Below are 12,696 nucleotides of genomic sequence, written 5' to 3' on the forward strand. Positions count from 1 at the left end.
CTCCTGCACACGCTACGACCAGGGACTGGGGGCCAGGGATGAGCCTGCAACCCAGGTATGTGCCCTTGACCAGAACTGAACCTGAGACCCTTCAGTCTGCAGGCCAACACTCTAAGCACTGAGCAAAATCAGCTAGGGCTCCCTGGGACTTGTATATCTATTTCTGAAATAAATATAATGATAGTGTAGGAATGATAGAAATAAACAAATATTACAAAAGCCTTCAATCCATACCCAGAATTAGGATAGGCCTCAAAAATGTTTTCAAAAGCCCTGAGTGCCACTGTTTGGGATAAAAAATGGCAGAGTGGAAATGGAAAGAAAATGAAAAAAAGTGAAAAACAGAACAAAAGAACAAGAGAAAAAGTTTTTGAAGGAGGTACATATAATGCACCTATGAAATATGGTTATTACTCAGTAATATGTGTGATAGCCATGAACTAGTAGCCAAGATCAGAGATGGGAACAGAAAGATTATATATATATATATATATATATATATATATATATATATATATATATGTATATATTTAAGCTAAATTTAAGCTAAATTTAGACTCGGAAGTTCTAGATTCAAACCCCAGTTCTCAGACTTACAGCTTGATCTCCCACAAGTCAATCCGGTATCTTGGTTGTGTGGCTGAGGAAACTGAAACCCAAGAAGTTATCTGACTTTAAAGGAGCAGATATAGATAAAAGACCCCAGGGAAACATATCACATAGCAACTGAGCGTTAGCTGAATCTGAAGCCAAGGGAAGCACTAATTGAAAACCAGCATTAGGGCGTAGGCAGTGATAACATGAAAACCCAACAACTGGAAGGCAGATTAAAGGCAAGTTACCTTTTCCATTTCTGAAAAGATGGACTAGCCGGACACAAGAAAAATCACCTTAATGCATGGTTATAATTGAAGATGGTCTATAGAAATACAACTTTTATTCATTCGAAACAACTGTACTGAACTGTGCCCTCACAAAGATTACAATCTAGTGGAGAACTAGACATTAAACAAATAGCAGTGAGTTGTGATAGGCACTTTGATGGAACAAAAACATGAGTTCAAGCACCTAAACCAGACTAGGGTGTTGCTAGGGACCTGGGGAGGGGAAATGGGGGAAAGGGACTTAGGCAAGGCGCTCAGAAGCAATGCCATACCATTCAGAGCTCAGCTAAAGAGTAGGAGCCAGGGAAGCAAAGATGAAGGGGAGCGGTTTGGCAGTGTTTCAAGGAGCCTACTCCTTTGCCTGGGGAGAGTGAAAAGGCATCCTGGAAGCGACTTAGCCTGATTCCTGTGTCATGCATGACAATGGTAGTAAGGCTGATGCAGAAAACAGTACTTGGGTTACTATGGTGCTTTCAGCATGACAGAGTTACATGGATGGAATTATAATTATTTTGCTTTCTTTTCAATGCAAAGCCCTCTCCCCTCCCCCCTTTATATTCCACAACCAGGCAGTGGAGCACCATGGCTAAGAATGTAGACTCTGGGGCCAGACTGCCTGCCACATTTCTTCACCCGCTGTGCTTCAGCCTACTCACCTATAAAATGCTTCTAAAAGTACTATTTTCCTCAATGAGGTATTATGAGGATTAAATTAGTTAACACATCAGAAATGTTTAGAACAGTACCTGGCACAAAGCAAGCACTCAGTAAATCTTCACTGGTTCCTGCTACTGCATTTACTGCCAACTGCTGGCCTTTTTGAAATTTCTAGACGGAGAAGAGGCCGGCTTTGTTTACATGGCATTGCTTTCAGTCACAAGGAAGATGAGACTGCAGCTTGCCATTTGGTCATCATCAAAATAGAAATTAAAAGCAACCAGAATCTTGCTGATCAGTTCTTCAATTCTCACTCTGAGACGTGAAAGCTTCAAAGAAGTCCCCATCTCTTTCAGGTTACGGTAGCCCCCCCCCCCCCCCCCCGTTTCCACAGGAGATGTATGCCAAGACCCCCAGTGGAGGCCTCAAACCGCAGAGAGCACCAAACCCCAGTGTACTGGTTTTTTTTCCCTATATATAAGTACCTATGGTAAAGTTTAGTTTATAAAATAGGCAGAAAAAGAGATTAACAACAACAAATAATAATAAAATGAAACAATTATAACAATACACTGTAATGTAAGTTATGAGAATGTGGCAGTAAGTAAAATAAAGGTTCCTTGAACACTTGCAAGACTTGTTTGTTTAAGCTAACCAAATGCCAGGAGATCAGAGAGGAGATGGGGTCTCGTAGGCCTAACGTAAGAATTGTGGCTTTTTCTAAATGAGATAGGGAGTTTCTAGAGGTTTTGAACAGAATCATGGGGTGGTTGGCTTTATGTGTTGAGAGGATCACGCTAACTGCTGTACTGAGAACAGAAAGAAGGTTAAGAGTGGCTGATATAAAATCCTAGTCAAAGGTGACAGTGGCTGGAACCAAGGTGGTGTCAGTGGAGAAGGGAAGAACAGGATTTGACGACAGATTGGATGTGGGGAGTAAAAGCGTTGCTGAGTTGGCCTCTGCAGTGGGAATGATGAAGTTGCCATACACTGAGATAGACAAGGTCGTAGGTAGGGAAGGTTTTTGAGGGGAGGGAAATTAGGAGTTTAGTTTTGGACATAGTAAAATGAGAGGTCTATTCAACATCCAAGTAGAGATGCTGAGGTACTTGGATATACAAGTGTGGATCTGAGACTAGGGACTTGTGAGCATATTTATCATATCTATTGCCCTGGACTGAACGCCATTGACTGAATGAGATCACTAAGGGAGAGTACAGAACAGGTCCAGGAACCTGGGGACACGCAATATTAAGAGGTCAGTGGGCAAAGGAGATTGAGAACAGTGACAGGAGTGTAGGACAAAGACCAGAGAGTGAAGTGTCCTGTAACACAGAAGAAACAAATGTAACAAGTGAAGGAAGCCTTCCAGGGAGGAGGGAGTGATCAACTGTGTCAAATGCTGCTCACAGGTCAAGTGAGATGAAGACTGAGATCAGGCCATTGGATTAAGTAACATGGAGAGTTCTGGTGGAATGCTGGGGGCAAGAGCTAGGTAGAACCTGAAAGAAAAGGAATTGGGGAAGTAAATAGAGTACTCTTTCAAAGATATTTATTGTAAGCAGAGCAAAAATTAATGGGACAGTAGCTAGAAGAGGAAGTGGAAGTAAAGATGGGTTTTGTTGTGGTTCTTATTGTGTAAGATTAACTTTAAGAAGCAAATACACTGAGTGGCCAGATTATTATGATCTCTAAACACATAATAATCTGGCCACTCAGTGTGTGTGTATATATTAGAGGCCCGGTGCATGAATTCGTGCATGGGTGGGGTCCGGCCAGCCTGGCCAGGGGGAGGGGACATGGGCAGTTGGCCGGCCTGCCTGCTGGTCGAACTCCTGGTCAAGGGGACAATTTGCATATTAGTCTTTTATTATATAGGATATACACTGAGTGGCCAGATTATTATGCGTTCGGAGATCATAATAATCTGGCCACTCAGTGTATATTAACCTACGTGGGAACTATAACTGGTAAACAGATCAGGAATAGTTGTAACCGATCGGTGCTCCCCTCTTCTCCTTTGGAAAACTATTCGGAAAGTACAATTCAAATCACAAGATTATTTCATGAGCATTGATAACACTGATAGCACTGATGCCCAGTTTCTGAGAGTACATGGCACAAAGCAGATGCTCAACAGATATTTTTAGAATTAAAGAGAAAGGTCACCATGGCCTTGGGGTTAGACAGGAAAGCAAACTGAGTCATGAGAGGTGATGCACCAGAGTAGGCAGGGTTTGTGGAACTTGAGACTGTAGTGAGAGTGAAAATTAGGTTCAACAGTGGAAGCAAGAGAGAAAAATAACAGGAAAAGGAAGCCATGGTTAGAGGAAAGTTCTCAAATGTCACTTTCTCCTTGAAGCCTTTTATAATCATCTCATGAGACCTCCACCTTCTCTGGACCTCTCTCAAGCACTTACCTTATACTATGTCAAGTTATATCCACGTGGTGTCCTCTGCTTTCATCTCCCCAATATTGACCATATTTTTCGATTGAAAAATGGAGTAAAAAACTAAGGTAATTTCTAAGTCCCAGAGACAAAAAACAGATGCTAAAAGTTTGACATTTCTAGTTCATTTCTATGGTTTATGGAGATGCTAGAGTAGAATATATGAAATTGGGAGACTAGGTTTCAAATCTGAAGTATATCCAAAATGTTTAATAAGATCCATTGCACTTGAGTGCCTGGATGATTAAATGAATGAGTGAATGAACAAAGTGAAGTGAAAACTGAGGCCAGGAGAGAAGTCTAGGAGAATACGTGATTTAATAACTGAGGCCCGCTGGTCTGACAGGTGGGGCACAGGTGAATGCGGGAAGTGGGTCTGCAGTCAGAAAGCTCCTAGGAAGTTAGCAAAGTCACTAAGACATGAAGAGATGGGGCCTAAAGAAAGGTCAGTATAAGTAGAAAGGAAGGATATGAGGAAATTTTAAACTGAAAAATTACCATATTTGGTGGGTGATAAATACAGGCATGAGTAAATAATTCCAAGGTTTTGGTATCATGTATAGGGCCAGCATAAGAACAGGGAAATGATAAACTCAATTTTGAAATGTATTTGACACAAGGATGAGATATGCATGTAAAAGCTAGTAATAGGCAACATTTCAATTAACACTTAGTATGTGCCATTGTGTCGAGTATGCTTTCCATGAATGAATTTAATTATCACATTAATTATCACCTATGATGTAGGTGCTATTATCATCTTTATATTACAGATGGGAAAATCGAGGCACAAGTATGAACAATTTGCTCAAACTCACATAGCTAGTAAGTGGATGAGCCAGGATTTGATTCCAAAAATATTAAGGAACTTATCCTGGGACCACATACATATTCATTACTTATTCATTAAATATTGAAGGAGTACCACTGCATTCTAGACATTGTGCTGGTGCTAGGGAAGGAAGGGAAAAGAAAAGCTGGAGGTAAATATGACAGACATGGTCCCCACCTGCACAGACCTTACATGGGCATTAAACAAGTGATTACCATACGATATATCAGAAAAGAAAATGGTGTTGCAATTAGGTAGGAGTAGGTGACTGAATTCCAGGGGAAGGGAATGGTGTGTGTCAATGACTTGAGGTGAGAGCCTAGAGTAGGAAAAAGAAAAAGAAAAGAAGAATGAGAGAGAGAGAGAGAGAGAGAGAGAGAGAGAGAGAGAGAGAGAGAGAAAAGAGCCCAGAGAAAAAGAAAGAAAAAAGGCTAATATAAAGAAGATTAATATGGCTGGAGTGCAGATAGGGAGGCTGGAGAGAATGACAAGCCCAGATGGTGGAGGGCCTGGTCTCCATGATAAGGAGCTTAGACTGTGTTCAGTAAGCAAAGGGAAGCCACTGAAGGAATTCAAGCAGGGTAGTGACTTGGTCAGATTTGTATGTTTAAAATTACTGTGGCTGCAGGATGGCAACTGAATTGGAGTGCAAGAAGTTTTGTAGGACCTGGATGGTAGTTATGTGCAGCACTTCAAGCAAGAGATGTAGGTGGCTAGACTGGAGCGGGGTGTGGAAAAGTGGCCATAGGAATGGAGAGTGGCCACAATCCCATTTTTTAAGGCACAGGGGTCTAGGTGATTCTGATGTGTGTCAGAGGCATGCTAGGTTTCTGGCTTGAACTCAGTAGATGAACAGGATGCCCCTTACTGATCCCAGGGCTAAGGGACGAAGGTTTTGGAGGGACTGTAATATACGGGTTGAGTTTGACATGCCCCAGTCATCCAAATGAAACTGTAGCGATGGCAGTTAGAAATATGAACCTAGAGTTCAAGAGCAAGATCTAGATTTGAGTTACGGGATGGACAGTCTTTGGCAGAGGGTATGTGAAACTACTGGAAGAGGATGAGATCACCTAAGAGAGTGTACAGGGTGGGACTCAGGAAGAGGACTCAGCTCAGCAGAATGCTGATATTTAAGAGTTGGATGAAGGAGAAGCAGGGGGAAGAGCATATTTGGTTGAAGGTGTGGTCAGTAGTGCCAAATGCTAGAATCAAGTCTTGTAATATGATGACTGAAGCCTGTCTGTGACAAATTAGAGCTGCTTCTGCTGAATGATTGTAATAGAACAGCCGTGGGCAAACTACGGCCCGCGGGCCGGATGCGGCCGTTCGGCTGTTCTATCCGGCCTGCGGAGCCGAAAGAGCGGAGGGTTCTCTTGCTCTCCCCTCCGCTCCTTTACTTTGAATTTATATTAGTTCACACAAACACTCCATCCATGCTTTTGTTCCGGCCCTCCGGTCCAGTTTAAGAACCCATTGTGGCCCTCGAGTCAAAAAGTTTGCCCACCTCTGCAATAGAAGCTAGACAGGAAAGGATTAAGTAGTGGGACATGAGACAATGTCCACAGGGTAAGAGACCATTGGAATTACCCATTGGAGAGGGATTGGAGAGGGATTTAAGGAGATAAACCTGATTTATTTTTAGAAATCTTTATTGTTTAAACTATTACATAGGTCCTCTCCCCCCCCCCCATTAATCTCTTTCAGCCCCCTCCTGCCCCTGCCCCTCAAGGCCCTCACCACCCCACTGTCTGTGTACATGGTTATGCATATACCTTTTTAAAGAAATGAGAGACTTAAGCATGTTTATTGATTTATTTTTAAAATATATTTTTACTGATTTTAGAAAGGGAGAGAGAGACATACACACAGAAACACCAATAATGAGAGAGAATCATCCATTGGCTGCCTCCTACATGTCCCACACTGGGGATGGAGCCTACAACCAGGGCATGTGCCTTAACCAGGAATCGAACCCATGACTTTCTGGTTCATAGGTCGATGCTCAACCACTCAGCCAGGCCGGCCAGGCAAGCACGTTTATATACTAGGCGGGGAAGCCGGTAGACTAAAAAAGGTTGAATAACAGAAGGAAAGGTGGCTATTCTTTGGCCCAAAGTCCCTGAGAAAGCAGCAGGTGATCGATCAAGAGAACCAAGAAGGGCAACTGTTTCTAACAGGAAGCCAATAAGGGGCGGAGCTCAGACTTGTACCATCTGGGTCTGCTTCCTAAAGACAGGTTTGCTTTTTAAAGGGCAGAAAGACAATTATGAAGGAGGACTGCAGAGTTCAATACAAAGGAGAATGAGAAATCAGTATCGTGGCCTTGGGTGACCTCTGAAAGCGCAATTTCAGTAGCTCTGAGCAACGGAAGTCACACTGGCGGATTTAAAGTGGGAGTGGGTGGTGAAGGAAAGGGTGCAGCGGGTGCAAACCATGCTGTAGAAAACCGGCAGCGAAAAGAAAGCGACACAGGAAGGTGCCAGAAAAAAAAAAGGCGGGCAGGTGGGGGGAGGCAGAGGGGAGAAGACGTTTCGAAAAATTGTGGAAGAGCAATTTTGGGTCAGGGCAGGTCCTTGCTCAGAGGCCCTGGATGACCCTGGCTGCCCACGCAGCCGGGGTGAACCCCGCGAGGTGCCACAGGTCCCAGAGCCTCCCCAGGCCCAGCCCACCCCCGAAATAGAACAGTGCGGCAGGCGGCCGCCAGCTTTCTCAACTGATTCTCGGAGCCCGGCTGCCCGGCCTGCCCGGGGAGACGGAAAACCCTCCCCGCGGGGGCTCGCGAGCCGCGCCGGGGCAGCACAGCGGCACCGCGTCCCAGCCAGGCCCTGCCCCGGGCCTTGGGGGCGTTGGCAGCTGCCTTCCTCCCCAGCTCGCCTGACTCCCGCACTCGGATGCGGTCCAGACTCAGCCGTGCGTCTCCCGCGTCCCCACAGCGTTTGAAAGTTCCCGGGCCGAGCCCGCCGCTTACCGCCGCAGGGCCAGACCCGCGCGGGAGTTTCCATCCAGTCGTCCACACCCCCCTGGATTTCCCCAGCCGGCCACACACAAGCCCCACTTCCTCCTTCACGTTTCCGCCGACGGGTTTGAGCCACCGAAACGCAGCGATGGGGCTTAGATCACTCCTCCCCACGCGGGTCCCAGCCCACCTTCGCCTTCCCACTCCCGGGAGAACCCCTGCGCCTCGCCCGAAGGAAACCGAAGAACTTCGGCAAGTTCCGCCTCCAGCGCGGGGGGGCGGGGCCGCTCGAACTCCTCCGGGCTGATTCGGCTGTTTCCGTGCGCGGCCGCTGCGCACTCGGCACTGGGCGGCGCTGGCTGGCTCCCTGGCTGCGGCTCCTCAGTCCGCGGCGGCTGCTGCTGCCTGTGGCCCGGGCGGCTGGGAGAAGCGGAGTGTTGGTGAGTGACGCGGCGGAGGTGTAGTTTGACGCGGTGTGTTACGTGGGGGAGAGAATAAAACTCCAGCGAGATCCGGGCCGCGAACGAAAGCAGTGACGGAGGAGCTTGTACCACCGGTAAGAGGAGCAGGAGGAGGAGGCAGGAGCCCGAGAGAGCCGGGGGGACCGAGGGGGGACGGGGAGGCGCCGGACACCCGCGCTCCGGGCCTTCCCCTCGCAGGAGGGGCCGCGGTAAAGATGGAGCCTCCGCCCGAGCCCCACAACCTCGCCGCCGCTCGCAGCGAACAAAGAATAATGGCGGCGGACTGGAGCCAGCGGCGGCCGGGCGGCAGCGACTCTGCCTGCAGCCAGCGGCGGCGCTCATGGCAGGGGGCGGCGGGCTGCGGGCGGGGTGGCAGCCGGGGACCGGGCTGCGTGCGGGCGGCCGGCCGCAGCGAGCTGGCGCCCGCGTTCCCGCCGCCGCCACCGGGCCGGGCCGGGCCGGGCGCGGAGCCGGGAACCGGGAGCCGCCCCGGGGGAGGCCGCCCGCCCGGCCCGATCTGGGCTGGCGCTGCTGCCCCCCGCACCGCCCGCCTCGCCTCGCCCCCGGCCCGGCCGTCCTCCCGGCTGCGCCGCCGGGTGCCCGCGGGGGGTGGCGGAGGAGGAAGGCGGCCGTGGAGGGCAGAGGAGGTGAAGGTGTCTGCCTTCCCGGTAGCCTCCGTGCCTGCCATGCCCGCTGCGCGCGGAGAAGCGCGGCAAGGTCTGACCCGCTCTTCCCCGCTCTCTTTGTGCAATAAAGTTCGAAACCCAAGGTTTCTCCTCGTTCTGTATTTTATTCGTGCCCTTTCCCCCTGCTCCACACCATTGGGGGAACACTGTTCTTTTCTGCTCTTTCCTGTGAAACGACGAGGGCTTGTGCATTTTTAGATAGTTTTGACTATTTTTCCCTCACCTCTCTTTTTTTTTTTAAGGCAGTAGTCATGGAAATGCATTCTTTTGGGGAGGAAGGGGTTGCTAAGAAAAACATTTCTAATAAGTTTGAAACAGTTGGGATCTTGTAAAAGGGAAGCTGGTGTTTGAAACCAGTTTCGATTTTAACCCTTTTCAATAAGGTAATCACTTGAGATCTATCATTGTGAAACACTTCGTTTTTAGTCGGTGTACTTTTGCTTTACATCACTTTTTATGTTTTTTGCCAACCATGCCAACGCGTTTGGGTTCTCTGGATCACTCCACTCCGCCTCCTGCTACCATGTTTCCCACATATTTCTGTCTAAACTTAAACATATTGATTAATACTAATTCTAAAAATAGGCATTTTAAAATATCCATTATTTGTCTCCCACGCGGTGGGTAACCCCAACCGGAGACTGACAATTCAAGCCACAAGGCTTATTTTTTCTTCGTTAGGAAAAGGCATGGCAGAAAAGTCATTGACACATTAAAGATTAAAAGATAATTTTTAGAGGACCTATTTAAGTTTGTCATACCCTCTTTTAGAAGTTAGAATTTCATTCTGGCTTTAGCTTACATCAGTTCTACCTCCTAAAGGTTTAGTATAAAAGATACTTTTGGTTGCCAGCTATTGAAATCTTTTACACTCACTGCTTTTTTCCTGATTTACAAGTTAAAAAAACGGTTATTTTTACGTGTTGCAAAAGATGAACGAATTATTTGTTTTAAAAACACTTGGTCTGCCACATTTCACTAGAACTGTAGTTGATATACAAGGTTTCTTGTTAGGAATAAATACTGATTGGTAATAGAAGCCTTCTTATTTTTCTGTTGCCAAGTCACTTTTTCAAAACCTACTTTGCAAGTCTTTAAAAAAAAACAACACATTAGCTATTTGTTATTGTTGAAAAAATTAAGAAAATGCAATAAAGATTTTTTTCCATAAGGACTGAGAAGATGATTTTATTGACAAACACTGAGGAAAATATAGTATTGATGATGTTATAGATTACTGTTTTTCCTTAAGAAAGATCTTCTGAAACCCAGCATCAGTTGAGTAATGTTTTTCTCCTACAGAGAATATAGGATAACAACTCTTCCTCTGTGAAAATTTAAACTTTATTTATAAATTCATAATCTTAATTCTTAGCAATTCCAGGTGAAACTTTTCAAACTTTTATATTAATTAAATATGTGAACATTCACATGAAGCATGGTACTAAAAATTATACTTCTACCCCCTCTCACGGACCAGTAAAAAAAATCTCAGTTAAATTTGATTAATTTATTAATGGACATATGTATTCAGAAAAGGAATGAATCTTTGACACAAATTGACTGAAAAACGTTAAAAGGCACTTATGGGATTTAAAGCTAGTACCCCTTTTGATTTTTTTTTTTTTTCATGTAAGAGCCTAAGGAAACTTAGAAACCTTATCTATAAAATGGCAACTTCCTTTTTCTGCTTTCTAAAATTTATATTATTGATTAGATCTGATAAATAGAAAATTTTCTTCAAAGAGAGGTAGCTTTATTTTATCACATTCTAAGACATTGTGTTTTGTTGTTTTGGAATATAATATGGTTATATTAAAACCAAGTACAGGGTGGGGCAAAAACAGGTTTACAGTTCTGAGTACAAGAAAGAGTTTATTCTTGTATTATAATTTATTAACTATTGTATTGTTATATCATTTTCCATTAGAATAACAACCTACTTTTGTCCCACATGTATGTATTCCCCACTTCATGTCAATTTAAAAATATTTTTCCTCTTCTACAGAAGAAAAAATGTTATTGTAACTTAATGCTTACAATGTATCACTGAAATTTATAATTTCATTTATTCTATAAATACCTTACTAGATTCATTTATATGCACTTGTTTATATCAGCCTGTACCACAGTCTTATAAGCATATCTTTCTTGATGTACAGTGTCACTTACAGTGATGGCTTTTTAATTGAATAGTTAAGAGCTCAAATCTGAATAAGGATATAGTAGATAGGGAATAGAAAAAAGGCGAGGATTTTCATTTTCTTACGTGTGAACTCATTTCTACTGCCGTATCACTTGAGAACAGTTTGTGGTGATTCAAGTATTTAGTCAGCATTCACTGTGACAGAACGTAGTTAGTGGGAAGAGCACTAGGTGTTGGAATCCCTGCTGACACAGTTGTCATGTGCCTACTCGCAAGGAAATTGGTGACTTACCCAGAAATTTCTTGATCTTCCTCAGCCTCAGTTTTCTTATTTGTTAAATTAGAATAATACCACCTTTTTAATAGGGTCATGAGATAAAGTACCTCCTTAGGGACTCAATGACAGATACTCATTTTTAAGCTTTATTTTAACTTCCTGGCTGTGGGACATTGAGCAAGTTTCTTCTCCATACCTCAGTTTGCTTGGTCGTAAAGGTACAATATCCACCTCATAGAAATGTGGGAATTAAATAAATTCATACATGTAAACTGTTAAAATAAGTTAATACATATTAAATGCCAGGCATTTCACAAGTGCCCAACAAATGTTTTCTGTTTTTAAATTATTCATTATTAATATTACTATGTTTAATACACTGGAGTAGAAGCTGCAGCCGATCCAAAGATGAATTACACTGTCGTGTCGCTACCCTAAAGGAACTTTGAGGACGCGATGACTAATAAGGCAGAATATCAAAAGAAGGAGGGATCATACTTGGTGAAATAATGGAAAAGAGGAATATTACAGTTTCATATTTTCAGTTTTATTTTTATTTTTTTAAATATGTTTTATTGACTTTTTACAGAGAGGAAGGAAGAGGGATAGAGAGTTAGAAACATCGATCAGCTGCCTCTTGCACACCTCCCACTGGGGATGTGCCCGCAACCAAGTTACGTGCCCTTGACCGGAATCGAACCTGGGACCCTTCAGTCCGCAGGCTGACGCTCTATCCACTGAGCTAAACCGGTTTTGGCTCAGTTTTATTTTTAAATGTCATTCAGATAATTCGTAATTCAAAACAAAATTTATAGAAAAAGTCTGTGTGTGTGTGTGTGTGTGTGTGTGTGTGTCTGTGTCTGTCACCCCCAACCATGTCGTCCGAGTATTGCTAATTATTCTCTCAGAGGTATATATTCATACACAAACAAATAAATACAGACTCTCCCCTCCTTTTATACAAACGATAGTCTATTATATACACTATCATATATCTTGCTTTTTTCCACTTAATACTGCTTAGCAAAAAGAGCTTCATTTTTGTTTTTTAACAATGAGGCATTTCATCATATGAATGTACCTGTATTTATTAACCAGTTAGTGAGCTGATTTTATTTTTAGGTCTTACCTGACTAAAGGAATCTATCATTATGCGTTTATTTCTTTAAATGAAAGAGAATTCATTTGACTGATAAATAACAGTTTCTGACAGAAAATTGTCATTTGAACTTCCTCATTACCTTGTTAGCTATTAGTGCATGAAAAGGCAAGTAAGCTGTGTAAGAGTTAACTATGAAAGTGAATTTAGTCTGAATTTAACTCTTGTTGAGGCTCTTTATACTA

At 43.9% G+C, this 12,696-nt stretch overlaps 1 protein-coding gene across 3 annotated transcripts in view; it reads left to right on the forward strand.

The window, feature by feature from the left end:
- Positions 1-8,106: 8,106 nt before the first annotated feature.
- Positions 8,107-12,696, forward strand: part of CREB1 (cAMP responsive element binding protein 1) — a 56,039-nt gene continuing 51,449 nt past the window's right edge. The window contains exon 1 of one of the 3 annotated variants that reach the window (XM_080667590.1): positions 8,107-8,338. The gene's annotated coding sequence lies outside the window, so the exon portion shown is untranslated. The remainder of the gene's footprint in view (positions 8,339-12,696) is intronic. The other 2 variants (XM_080667591.1, XM_080667592.1) reach the window with 2 other exon arrangements.

The sequence above is a fragment of the Plecotus auritus genome, assembly GCF_963455305.1.
Source record: "Plecotus auritus genome assembly, chromosome: 5".
Lineage (NCBI taxonomy): Eukaryota > Metazoa > Chordata > Mammalia > Chiroptera > Vespertilionidae > Plecotus > Plecotus auritus.